This window comes from Elaeis guineensis, chromosome 6, assembly GCF_000442705.2.
Source record: "Elaeis guineensis isolate ETL-2024a chromosome 6, EG11, whole genome shotgun sequence".
Lineage (NCBI taxonomy): Eukaryota > Viridiplantae > Streptophyta > Magnoliopsida > Arecales > Arecaceae > Elaeis > Elaeis guineensis.
The window spans coordinates 65,797,319-65,810,240 of record NC_025998.2 but is presented as its reverse complement, the minus strand read 5'-3'; positions in this window follow the sequence as shown (position 1 = coordinate 65,810,240).

Here is a 12,922-nt window from a genome sequence, read left to right as displayed (position 1 = left end):
GCCACCAATTTGTGGCCCATTTTGTCAGCAGCCGGCCCCCGGAAGGTTCGGAGTCCCTCATCAACATCAAGCAGAGGGAAGGGGAGTCCATACGGGCCTACATCAACCGCTTCAACATCGCGGCGCTGGAGGTCCGGAACTTGGACCAATCAGTCTCCATGGCCGCCCTGAAAGGCGGCCTTCAGAAGAATGATCTTTTGTTCTCCCATGGAGAAGAAGTATCCCAGGGATTTTCTGATTTGCTGGCTCGGGCTGAAGGATACGCCCGAGCGGAAGAAGCCTTCAAAATGAAGGATGAAGAGACGGCGAGGGAGCGGCAAGCGGGAGACTCGGTAAGCCCGCAATTGAGAAAAAGCCAAAGGAAGCCCGGCTGCGTTCTCGATCCCCTCCTGGGCATAAGCGCGCCCATACTCCACCCCGGGAGCACAGGCAAGAGGCCCGGATCGTGGGGTTCGGCGGGGTTCCCCACCAGGGAGATTCCGCAACTACGCCCCCCTCAACACCTCGAAGGCCCAGGTGCTGATGGAGGTCAGGGAGCAGCTCCCTAGGCCGGAGAGGATGCGCACACACCTAGGGAAGTGCAACCCCAACAAGTTCTGCCTCTACCACCGCGACCACGGCCACGACACAGAGGAATGCATCCAGCTTCGGGATGAGATTGAGGAGCTCATTCGGCGAGGTCGACTCGACAGGTTCATCCGTCGCAGGCCTGAGGGTAGAGGAGACCGGCCAAGGGCCCTTCCGCAGCCTGAACCGCCAAGAAGGGAGGAGCAACCCGGGGACCGGCCTCCCGTCGGGACCATCGACTCCATCACCGGAGGGCCTCAAGGAGGAGCGGGCCACCCGCTACCGTGGAACTCGAAAATCTGTAAATGTATCACTTACGATTTCACCTTGAATCCAAATTTCTTTCTACTTGACATACTCTTCCCATCTGGTGTGGATTTATTATGACTGGATAAGGCCCCTCCAAACGCCTGAAACAAAGGTATGTTAGGAACAGGGGAGAACCCCATCCTAACATACCTGAAATGAAAGTCCGACTATCTCAAAATCGGATCGGGGGAGAGGCCTTACAGCGCCCTAATGTCCCCACAGCCATGTCAGGAACAGGAGGAGAACCTCGTCCTGACATGAGCAAAGTCAAAGGCCCGGTTCTTTTAGACCGGATGGGGGGAGAGGCCTTACAGCGCCCTAATGTGCCCCCACAGCCATGTCAGGAACAGGAGGAGAACCTCGTCCTGACATGAGCAAAGTCAAAGGCCCGGTTCTTTTAGACCGGATGGGGGGAGAGGCCTTACAGCGCCCTAATGTACCCCCACAGTCATGTCAGGAACAGGAGGAGAACCTCATCCTGACATGAGCAAAGTCAAAGGCCCGATTCTTTTAGACCGGATGGGGGGAGAGGCCTTACAATGCCCTAATGTGCCCCCACAGCCATGTCAGGAATAGGAGGAGAACCTCGTCCTGACGTGAGCAAAGTCGAAGGCCCGGTTCTTTTAGACCGGACGGGGGGAGAGGCCTTACAGCGTCCTAACGCGCCCCCACAGCCAAGCCGGGAACGGAGGAGAACCTCGCCCTGGCTCGAGCAAAGTGGAAGGCCCGGACTCCCACGGGAGCCAGGCTCCGACCACAATGCCAAGGAAGACTCCGCCCGGGCTCCTACGGGAGCCGGGCTCCATCCACCACGCCAAGGAAGACTCCATCCGGACTCCTACGGGAGCCGGGCTCTGTACACGATGCCAAGAAAATTCCACCCGTACTCCTACGGGAGCCGGGTTCCACCCATGACTTCTGCAGCAAGGGCTGATGGTGACGGAACCCAGCCGCCCAACTAGATCGGATGAAAGAAAAAGCCCCTCAGCGGTACCTCCTCGCTTTTATGCAACCCCGCGAAAAGCGGAGGGAGGGCCCTCACTCTGAGAAGAGGAGGAAAATTAAAAAAGAAGGACTTCATCTCAACTGAAACGGGGGGTCCCTACCGAACACCCCCGGTCTCTGAAAAGATTTTGACATCGCTTAGGAAGACAACGACATCCCCGAAGTAGTGCGGGGCCCGGATGGTCAAGCTCGGGCTTGCGGCCGTGTACGACGAGAAAGGCGAGCTAATGCATCGACGACCAAGCACCCCCCCCAACGACGTCTACATCAGACAGGTCAAACGACAAGAAAAGTTCGGCGAACAATAATTCAGCGCAACGCGCGGGCGAGGTAACACAAAACATCCTTTTCATTCCATTTTCGATATACACGCTACGAAGCCCGGAAGGCCAAGGAAAGAAAGGCAAAATGACAAAAAGGAAAGTAAATACATGAAAAGACAAAAAGAGCTCTAAGAGGGCCCGGCTCCCTCCAACCTAGAATTATCTACTCCATCCCTTAACAAGGACTGCCTTAGATTCTCAATTTCTTCTTCTAGCTCTCCCCTTTTCTGCAGCACATCCTGGAGCGCCCGACGAAGTTGCTGGCTCTCGGCCTCCACCTCTCGATGCCTCTTCCTCAAGACCTCGGATTCCGCCTCTGCGTCCGCAACGGCCCGCTGCTCATACGCCAGTTGGATCTTCAGTTGTTGCAGTTCAGCTGTCTTTTCCCCGAGGGAGACAGAAATCCCCTCAACGGTGCCTCTTAGGGCTTGGAGCTCGTCAAATCTCGGGCGAAGTGAGCTGCGCCTGCTAGCCAGCTGCCTCTGGAGACGGACGACTTCGTCGGCCGTCGCCCTGAATCTCCCTTTATACTCTTCCACCTGCCTGCGCCAGCTAGCCCGATGCACGTCGTGGCTCACCTCGGCGTCCTGAAGCTGCTGCTGAAGGTCGGAGACCTTCTTCGACCACTTCTGGTCACCGTCGACCTAGGCCAAGAGTCGGGACGAATTTCCTTCCAGCTGGCCGATCTTCCCCTTCGCAGCTGACAGTTCCACCTTGAGGGCGCTGATCCTGGCGGCCTGGGCCCAAATTCGATCGCTGGCACTCTTCTTGCATTCCTCGAGTTCCTTCGCAAAGTCCGCCTTCCTACGGCTATACTCCATGATCTCCTTCATGTGGAGATTCCGAAAGTGGGTGGCCTCAGCGGTGGCTTCAGAATGACCTTCTCTCAAGCGGCGGAGCTCGCCTTCCATCTTCTTTAACTTCTTCGTCAGGTGAAGGACTTCCTTCTTCAGCCGTTGGATCGTCAATTTCAGCGGGACCCCCAGGGACAGGGGGAGTGCTTCTGCAGGACACTGCCATCGGAAGGCAAAAGCGTCAAAACACGACTCATTGCAGGAAGGAGAACAGAGAGAAGGAGGGGGGGAGGAGAAGCCGTCCACAACAAGAAATTCAACTTTATTGATTGGATGATTTTTGAAGACAAATAGAAAAAAAAAATTGCGACGAAATAAAGGTACAAGGTCGGAGGTCTCAGACCTCAGGGGCGAGTGTTGGAGAATTCGGTGTTCCCGGCAAGGGGGCTGCGACGGCAGTGGCAGCTAGCGAAGGACCGGTCTCGTCTTCAGACTCCTCGCCTAGGAAGCTGAGGTCAAGCTCTGGAAATTTTCTGGCCACCTTCTCTTGGCAGAGCTCAAACCCCTTTATCTGGCCGAATTGGACCTTCAGATCCCTCATCTCCACGGAGGCCTTGAATTCCTCTATCGCAAGGGCTTTGGCCTCCGAGACCAGGGCCAAAGTTTGCTCAACCAAGTTGGCGACCTCGGCCTCCGCCTTCCTCGCCGATTCCTCCAAGATCTGCCTCTCCTCCTCCCGGGCTCGCTTCTCTCTTTCCAGGGCCTCCTGGAGGGTGGATACTTCAGCCGTCTTTGGTTGGAGGCGAGCAACCTCGGCCTGACAGCATCCTCCACTTGGAGGATGTCCCTCCTCGTGCGGCTCATCGCCTCGATATGGGCGAGGAGTTGGTGCCCAATCTGCAAAGGCGGCTAGGGAATTAGAACAAAGGCCGAATAGCCGTGAGAATGAAGATCCGCTTACCTCAAGGAAGGACCCCAAAGAGTCTCAGGCCCGCAGCTCAGGATCGGCACGGTCGATCCTCTCAACGACGTCAGGCAGAATGCAGCCGTCGATCGGCTGCCTGATCAAGTCCCTATCGTTGAAGGGATTCTCCGACCCCTCTTCGGAGCAGAGGGACTTGTCCGCAGCAGTTCGGCGGCTACTCGCCCTGTGGGCCACCGATTTCCTTCTTCGCCCCACGGTGGGCGCCTCCGTGGAGCGGACCCCCGAAATGGGGGCCCCAGTCGGCGGACTCCTCAAGGAGGCCCGGGGAGCCGTTGGCTCGGCATCCGAGGGAATGTCGATGGCCGAGGCCACCTGGACGGGTGCAGGTAAGCTCAACTCCTCCGCCCTGGCCCTCTTCGCCGATCCGGAGGTCGCAGCGCCCTTTCTCTTGTGGGCCCGAAGGCCCCTGGCTAGCATCCGCGCTGCTTCGACGTCCATTCCTAAAAAAAAAAAAAAAAAAAAAAGAGAGAGAGAAAAGGAAAGAAGAAAAAGAAGTAAACCAATCAGTCAAGAGCAAAAAAAAAAAAAAAAAAAAAAAGAGAGAAAAGAAGGGAGAAAAGAGAGAGAGAAGGAGGAAGAAAGAGAAAGAAGAAAGGCGTGAAAAGAGAAGATAAGGTAAAAGATGAATACTCGCTGGATCCTGGGGACTCAGGCCGATGTTGAAAAGAAATTGCTCCCTCAGAAGATGGGGAAGGGAAGGAGCGGAGTAAGCTAGAAGCTTCCGGGCAGCCTGGAGGTCATCCTCCCCCAGGCTGGGGGCCCGACGGACAGAATCCCTCAGAGAGCCCCAAGGGGGCAGGTCCAGTCTCAAGGTCGGGCAGTGAACAAAGAGATATTTCTCCTTCCAATTGTGGATTGAAGAAGAGGCGCCTTTCAGCAACCCCTTCTTGCCGAACTGGGGGGAGAAATACCACCAGTCCTTCGCCGAAGGATGGCGTTTGAAAGTATAGAAGTACCTAAACAGGGAGAGGGACGGTTGGACCTCGACTACGTGGCAAAGGGAGAGAAATCCTATCAAAAACCTAAAAGAATTCGGGGCCACGGAAGCCAAGGAGATGTCTAAGAAGCGGAAGAGGGCAACAACAAAGGAAGGAAGCGGAAGCCGAAGTCCGGCACGGAACGCTTCCTGGTACAGACAAAAACGACCAGACGGGGGGGTGCAGGCCCGGTCAGAAGGGCCAGGCAGCTCCAGGTCGTACTCCGGAGGAACTCCATACTGAACCCTTATCAGAAGGAGTTCCTCCGAGGTCAGAGAGCATGGAATGGCGCCCGGTGCAAAAATCGGGCGGAGCCCAGCCCCAGACGCGGGTTCATCTATAGAGCAGGGGACCTGGGGGTTTGAGGCGGAAGAGCTCCCAGAACTGCAGGAAGTGGAAGAGCCAGACGACATTTCGAGCAGTTTCGAAGGAGGGCTCTAAAGGTCCCTAAGAAGATGGACAGAAAGGGGGGACGAGAGGCCACAGGAAACTAACTCGGAGGGATGCAAAAAAATAATGACAGAGAAGAAGTCCCTAGGCGGTGGAAAGAAGGTTGAAGGTGCTGGAACTAACCTATATCGCTCTGAGGGACCAGAGGGACGAAGACAGAGACGATTTGGAAGACACCTACGGCTCGAGAAGATGCCCACTGAAATAGGGCTCTCGAAGAGAAGGCAGACACTGGTCGAAACTCTGGAATGAAATAGGGCACCTAAAGGTGGGAGGATGGGTTTAAATAGACCCTGGGATCCGGTGCCATAATGATCGCGAATCCCCCCAAGCCAGTCCACACCCGGCACGTGTCCCACTCCCCCCGACAGGCGGCTAAAAGCGGCTGATGAATCAACAGCGCCATTATGGCACCGTACCTGGGCCAGTGTACCGGCGAGAATTTCGAAGGGTCGCATCGTATCGCCCCGATCCGAAAAGACTCCAGCACGCGCACATTTAATGCCAAAATATCTAGGGGCGGCAGTGCGCAGGATTCGAAGGGACGGCTTCGGCTGTGCCCATCTCTCTCTGTACTTCCTTCGTTCGAAATTCAAACTCGAAAGTAGGGGGACTAGTGTTGGGTATAAAATACCCACAGCCGAAGTCCTCAGCAGAATCGGCTCCAGGAGATCCGCCCGGACTCCTACGGGAGCCGGACTTCGCCTTTAACTTCAATTGCAGGAAGACTCCGCCTGGACTCCTACAGGAGACGGACTTCATCCTCGACTCCAACGGCTGCAGACAGACTTCGTCCGGACTCCTACGGGAGCCGGACTCCGCCAACAATTTCAACCGCAAGTAGACTCCGCTCGGACTCCTACGGGAGCCGGGCTCCGTCCTCAACACCAGCTGCCGGTAAGCCTTGTCCAGACTCCTACGGGAGCCGGACTTTGCCTTTAACTTTAATTGCAGGAAGACTCCGCCCGGACTCCTACGGGAGCCAGGCTTCATCCTCGGCTCCAACGGCTGCAGACAGACTTCGTCCGGACTCCTATGGGAGCCGGACTCCGCCAACAATTTCAACCGCAAGTAGACTCCGCCTGGACTCCTACAGGAGCTGGGCTCCATCCTCAACATCAGCTGTCGGTAAGCCTTGTCCGGTCTCCTACGGGAGCCGGACATCGCCTTTAACTTCAATTGCAAGAAGACTCCACCTGGACTCCTACGGGAGCCGGGCTTCGTCCTCGGCTCCAACGGCTGCAGACAGACTTCGTCCGGACTCCTACGGGAGCCGGACTCCGCCAACAATTTCAACCGCAAGTAGACTCCGCCCGGACTCCTACAGGAGCCAGGCTCCGTCCTCAACACCAGCTGCCGATAAGCCTTGTCCGGACTCCTACGGTAGCCGAACTTCGCCTTTAACTTTAATTGCAGGAAGACTCCACCCGGACTCCTACGGGAGCCAGGCTTCGTCCTCGGCTCCAACGGCTGCAGACAGACTTCGTCCGGACTCCTACGGGAGCCAGACTCTGCCAACAATTTCAACCGCAAGTAGACTCCGCCCGGACTCCTACAGGAGCTGGGCTCCGTCCTCAACATCAGCTGCCGGTAAGCCTTGTCCGGTCTCCTACGGGAGCCGGACATCGCCTTTAACTTCAATTGCAGGAAGACTCCGCCCGGACTCCTACGGGAGCCAGGCTTCATCCTCGGCTCCAACGGCTGCAGACAGACTTCGTCTGGACTCCTACGGGAGCCGGACTCCGCCAACAATTTCAACCGCAAGTAGACTCCACCCGGACTCCTACAGGAGCCAGGCTCCGTCCTCAACATCAGCTGTCGGTAAGCTTTGTCCGGTCTCCTATGGGAGCCGGACTTCGCCTTTAACTTCAATTGCAGGAAGACTCCGTCCGGACTCCCACGGGAGCCAGACTTCATCCTCGACTCCAACGGCTGCAGACAGACTTCGTCCGGACTCCTACGGGAGCCGGACTCCACCAACAATTTCAATCGCAAGTAGACTCCGCCCGGACTCCTACGGGAGCCGGGCTCCGTCCTCAACACCAGCTGCCGGTAAGCCTTGTCCGGACTCCTACGGGGGCCGGACTTCGCCTTTAACTTTAATTGCAGGAAGACTCCGCCCGGACTCCTACGGGAGCCGGACCTCGCTACTGACTCCAACCGAACTTCGACCGACAAGTCTGGACCCCCCTGGCAGGCCACAGTAACGGACAACACTGCTCCACTTCCTGCGGCGGACTCTACACAGCTCCATCACTCCCTAACAGGCCGCAGTAACGGTCACAGCACTACTCCACTCCCTACGATGGGTCTCACGCAGCTCCACTACTCCCTGGCAGACCACAATAACGGCCACGATCCTGCTCCACTTCCTGCGACGGATACCGCACGATTCTCCCATCTGCTGGCGAATCGCGACAACAGACGCCGCCTCACTCCCCGCGGCAGACTCCACGTGGCACACCCCGGTGATAGCCACGGGTCCACTCCACTACTCTCCGCAGCAAACTCTGCCTGACCCAGGGCAGCCCACTGCCAGACGGTTACAGACGTCGCTATCAGGCTACTGCCCCCTCCACCTATAAAAGGGGGGGCTCCAGATACGTTATTCTATAAGCTCTCGTCTTTTTTATCTAAAAACTCTGCTAAATTCTCCGTTCGAGCACTCCATTCTTGTTGAGGCAGAGAACTGACTTGAGCGTCGGAGGGTCTTGCCGGAGCAACCCCACCTCCGGTTTAGACTTTCTTTGCAGGTCCCGGCGGCAACCGCGACTTCTCCGACTCTAGCTTCTTCGGCGCAAGCAGATTTTTGCACCAACAGGGAGTATTGGGATGCGCATGAGTTTCATGCATGTATTTCAAAAAATTTTCAGCGGAAGAACATTAGATTAAAGTATTTAATCTACAAATACATGCATAAGATCTGATTTTAAAACTCTTACAAATGGATCGATGGCATGAATTTATATGCATAAAAATCTGAATCTAAAATGACAAGCTTGTGAACAAAAAACAGTATTTAGTAATAGATCTAATCTACCACTTCTAGGATTCTGAACCCAATAACTGAGCGTAGGTAGTCAAACTCCATGATAAAAAATGTAGATCTGAAAGTCTTCTCTTATCATTCTCAGCCGCACAAGTATCTGACCTCTACGAATGGTCCACACAAAGCCCCTCGAACTGATCAGCTCTCCATAGAAGTGCTAGCTCGCACAGTCGGCTTTTGATGGTATATCTGACTTGATCTCCTTCTTCGATTATCTCAAACCTTTCTAATATCGAAGATGGATCAGAGAAAGATGCTGGATGGTGGAGAAAAATCAGATGAAGACTCTCTTCTCTTTGATTTTTTCCTCACCCAAAAACCTAAAATAGTTCTAGATCTCTTACCCGAGAGGAGAACAGTCTCCTCTTTTGTTCATGCCAAGAAAGAATGAAACCCACCCAAAGCTCATATCCCAAAGAAGGAATTTTGCCCCACTTTCTCTCTGGTATCTCACAGTGAAAAGCTCTCTTAGTTTCATGCACAAAAATGTGACATTTTTATGATTATCGCACAAACCAAATAAGACAGGATAAAGGCTGGAGTTTGTTGCAATTCAAATCATTTTGAATTTTAATTTAACTCCAACTTTTTCTTACCCTTATATAACTTAAAAAAAAATTTATCAAAGAAAATTAGACATGAAAATCAATTGGGAAGACTTCTTTTCTCGTACACAATGGGCATCTTCAGAAACTGCCAACGTGTAGAAGGATATGGATAAGGTTTTAAGTTGAAATTCAAACCAATTTGAATTCAAATCAAAACTAATTAATTTCTATCCTTAATGGATGATAAAAGAAGGGTTATTTTTTGATTTTCTCACATACAAACTAATTTTGTATGGTGAGAAAAAATATGAGATAATTTAGGTGGCGCAAGGGATAGAGTCCTATTCATTTGGGACTCTAGGGTTTAACCAATTGGATTTCTTTCAAATCCAATCCAATTAGGCCCAAATAAAATATGGTGAACCTAATCTAATTAGACTCCTATAACCTTAATTAAATTTGATCAAATCAATAAATTAATTGAGCGATAGATCCAATCAAATCAAGATCATTTCTCCCTTACCGATTAGGTCATCTCATAACCTAATCAGACCTGACCTGATTGAATCTAATTCAATCATACTTGATCCAGACTTTAATGCTCAATCAAACTGAGCTAATTAATGATATAATTATTAATTAATTTTTCATTAATGATAGAATTCAAGTCTAGTGAGACTCTTCTCTAGAGTCTCCGTCTAGTGGGACTCTTCAGTAGAGTTTCCATCCAGTGGAACTCTTCACCAAAGTCTCCATCCACTGAGACTCTTCAGATTAGCCATATAATTGAAGAAAAATTTTTAATGTGTGTGACCCCATAGATTTGAACCTAAGCCGGTAGCATAGAAACTGATTCTTGTACCAATCGGAGTAACCATCTAGCAATGATATCCGACGTTCGGATAGGTCGAATGTATGCAAAGAAACACTTAAAAATCTATTTAGATATAGTTACTGTATAATTCATCCCTTTGACCTTTGATGCTAGGATGACTTAGAGTTGAAACTATCAACTCTTAATAGTACATCCATTATGTATCTGAACCTGATAAATCCTGTGACTCCTTACAAAGATTGTTCTAGCCAAGGTCTTACTAAATTAAAACACAAAGTATTCTCTCTAATCTCTTAGAGTGGTCAATTTCATCTTGACTCACGCACTGACTTCACAAGTACTTGACTATATCGAGAAACTTTTCGATCCAGAATTAGAAATTCAGGTAGTCTGGCATCAAAGCACAATAAGTTGCTTGTAAATCACTGTGGTGATCTCAAGTCGGAGGGATATTTATACCCATATCCTTTCGGAGTGATTTTTGATAGCAGAGTGCTCTGGAGTTGATCATGTTCAGTGAAATGTACTCCTACATTTCACCTGCATGCCATACCAGTGTCTCTACGCTCCTTGGTTAAGAGGCCAACCAACCTATATGGCACACAACAACCTACACTTGATATATCTATCATCCTAGCAATAGCATATCATTTGATCGCAAACTTATTTAAAGATTAAACGATAAATTCTTCTTTATCAATTTAAAATAGTCCTAAGGACTTTCATCATAACACAGAAATTCGATGTAGAAGATGTACAAGCTTATAATAAAAATTATTAAATAAATATTTTATTAATTAATTTATATATAATTATATCAAATAGTATAACCGTCAATAGATTGATGATTGATTTTGAGATATATTTTTCAACAACTCCCATTTGTACTAAAACCAATCGGTACAGTTTCGTATACCCATCTTCATTTTGTGATCTTCGAACTCCTTTATCGCAAAGGTTTTAGTTAATGGGTCAGTCAGGTTATCCTTTTCATCGATCTTCTGAAGGTCGATGTCACTTCGATCTACGATCTCTCAGACAAGGTGGTAACGACATAGAATATGTTTTGTCCACTGATATGTCTTCGGCTCCTTTGCCTGAGTTATAGCTCCAGTACTATCGCAATAAAGCAAAACTGGACTATCGATGGAGGGTGCCGCTCCAAACTCGATGATGAATTTTCTCAACCATATAGCTTCCTTTGTAGTATCAGATACCGCGATGTACTCTGTCTCGCAAACAGAATCAGCTACGGTGTGCTGCTTGAAATATTTTTAGCAGATAGCTCCACCATTTAGGGTAAAGATGTATCTCGACATACTTTTGCTATCGTCATGATCTGACTGAAAACTGAAATCAATGTATCTTATGAGTTTCTAGTCAGATTTTCTATAAACGAGCCACTGGTCCTTAGTATTTCTCAAATACTTAAGGATGGTTTTTGCAACCTTCCAATGGTTCTCACCTAGATCTGATTGGTATCTGCTCACTACTCCTAGTGAGTATGCCACATCCGATCTTGTACATATCATGGCGTACATTATAGAACCCACTGCCAAGGCATATGAAATTCTACTCATACACTCTCTCTTGAGGGGTTGTCGGATATTCTTTTTTGGAGAGAAAACTTCTATGGCCTATCGAAAGATAGTCTTTCTTAAAATTCTTCATGCTGAACCATTTCAGCATGGTATCTATGTACGTCGATTAGGAGAGTCTGAGCAGCCTCTTAGATTTATCTCTATAGATCTTCATCTCTAGGATATAGGCTGCTTCTCTCAGATCCTTCATGAAAAATTATGATGATAACTATACTTTTATTCCCTATAATGCAGAGATAACATTTCTGATTAAGAGAATATCATCTACATACAAAACAAAAAATATAATTACTAAACTATTAGTCCACTTATATATATAGGCTTCTTCTCTATTCTTAACGAAGTCATACATTCTGATCACCTTATCAAAATATATATTCTGAAAGAAAGAAAACAGTTTTCCTCCAAAATACCCAGCTTGCATCTAAATTTTTTTTTCTAATGTTCTACTTATTTAAGGATCAAATCTTTACCTGAATCATAGCAGAAACAGGGATCAAATCTCAAATTATCTAATATAAACCTTCACGGAGGTTTGATTATGCAGACCCTCTACGTCACATACACAATCAATCGAGGGATGAGATGTGATGATATGACACCTCACACCAACAAGTAGGATGCCCAAGAAGGATCCACGCCCAAAGAGAGGAGATGGCAACAAAGGGAGAGATGTAGAAGATGAAGGACCTCTCTCTTCACACGTCTGTCTCTCTCTCTTTTTTTCTTCTCTCAATTTGATTTATTTTCTATTCTATTCTCTTCTTTTATCCATAGGTAGAGATCTTCTCTATTTATAGATGATTCTCATGATCCAATGAGAGGAGGACTCTTTATTCAAATCTGATTTGAATTAGTCTAATACTCATAAAAGAAGAACTCCAACATGAGATATAATTCTCATCACTTATGACATCCACTTTGCACCCATTCCCACACCCACTTGAGATGCCCCAAATAAGTACCAAACTAATTTTTGATCATGCTTCATGAGTGGGTATTTTCAGTGCAAGTAGGAATACTCATATCTCATCTAAAACAGGTCCGATTCGAGTCCGATTCAAAGTCGGTTTGAAATAATTTTGAAAGGCTGTCAATCCTAAACTCTTTAGGATTTTTGTACCAAATCTAACTTAGATTTTGAACCTATTTAAGTCTAATTAATTCATATCTAATTTAAAATTAATTAGTACTTAAATCTAATCTTTCATATGTTCCATAGATTATAGATAGAAATTATTCATCTCCGAGATTGAACTTGAATCTCATATATAGTGCTAGCTAGATATAATCAACTCTTCAATCCCGTTTGACCCATAACTCAATTTTCAATCAAGCTAACTTATATGTTCAATCAAGTCAAGTACTTCCAGATTGGACATATAAACATAGGTCAATTTCTTTCTACTTTGTCTGACTTGTGTGCGTGACTCCATAGGTTCAAATACTAAGCCGGTAGCACAGAAACTAATTTCTGGA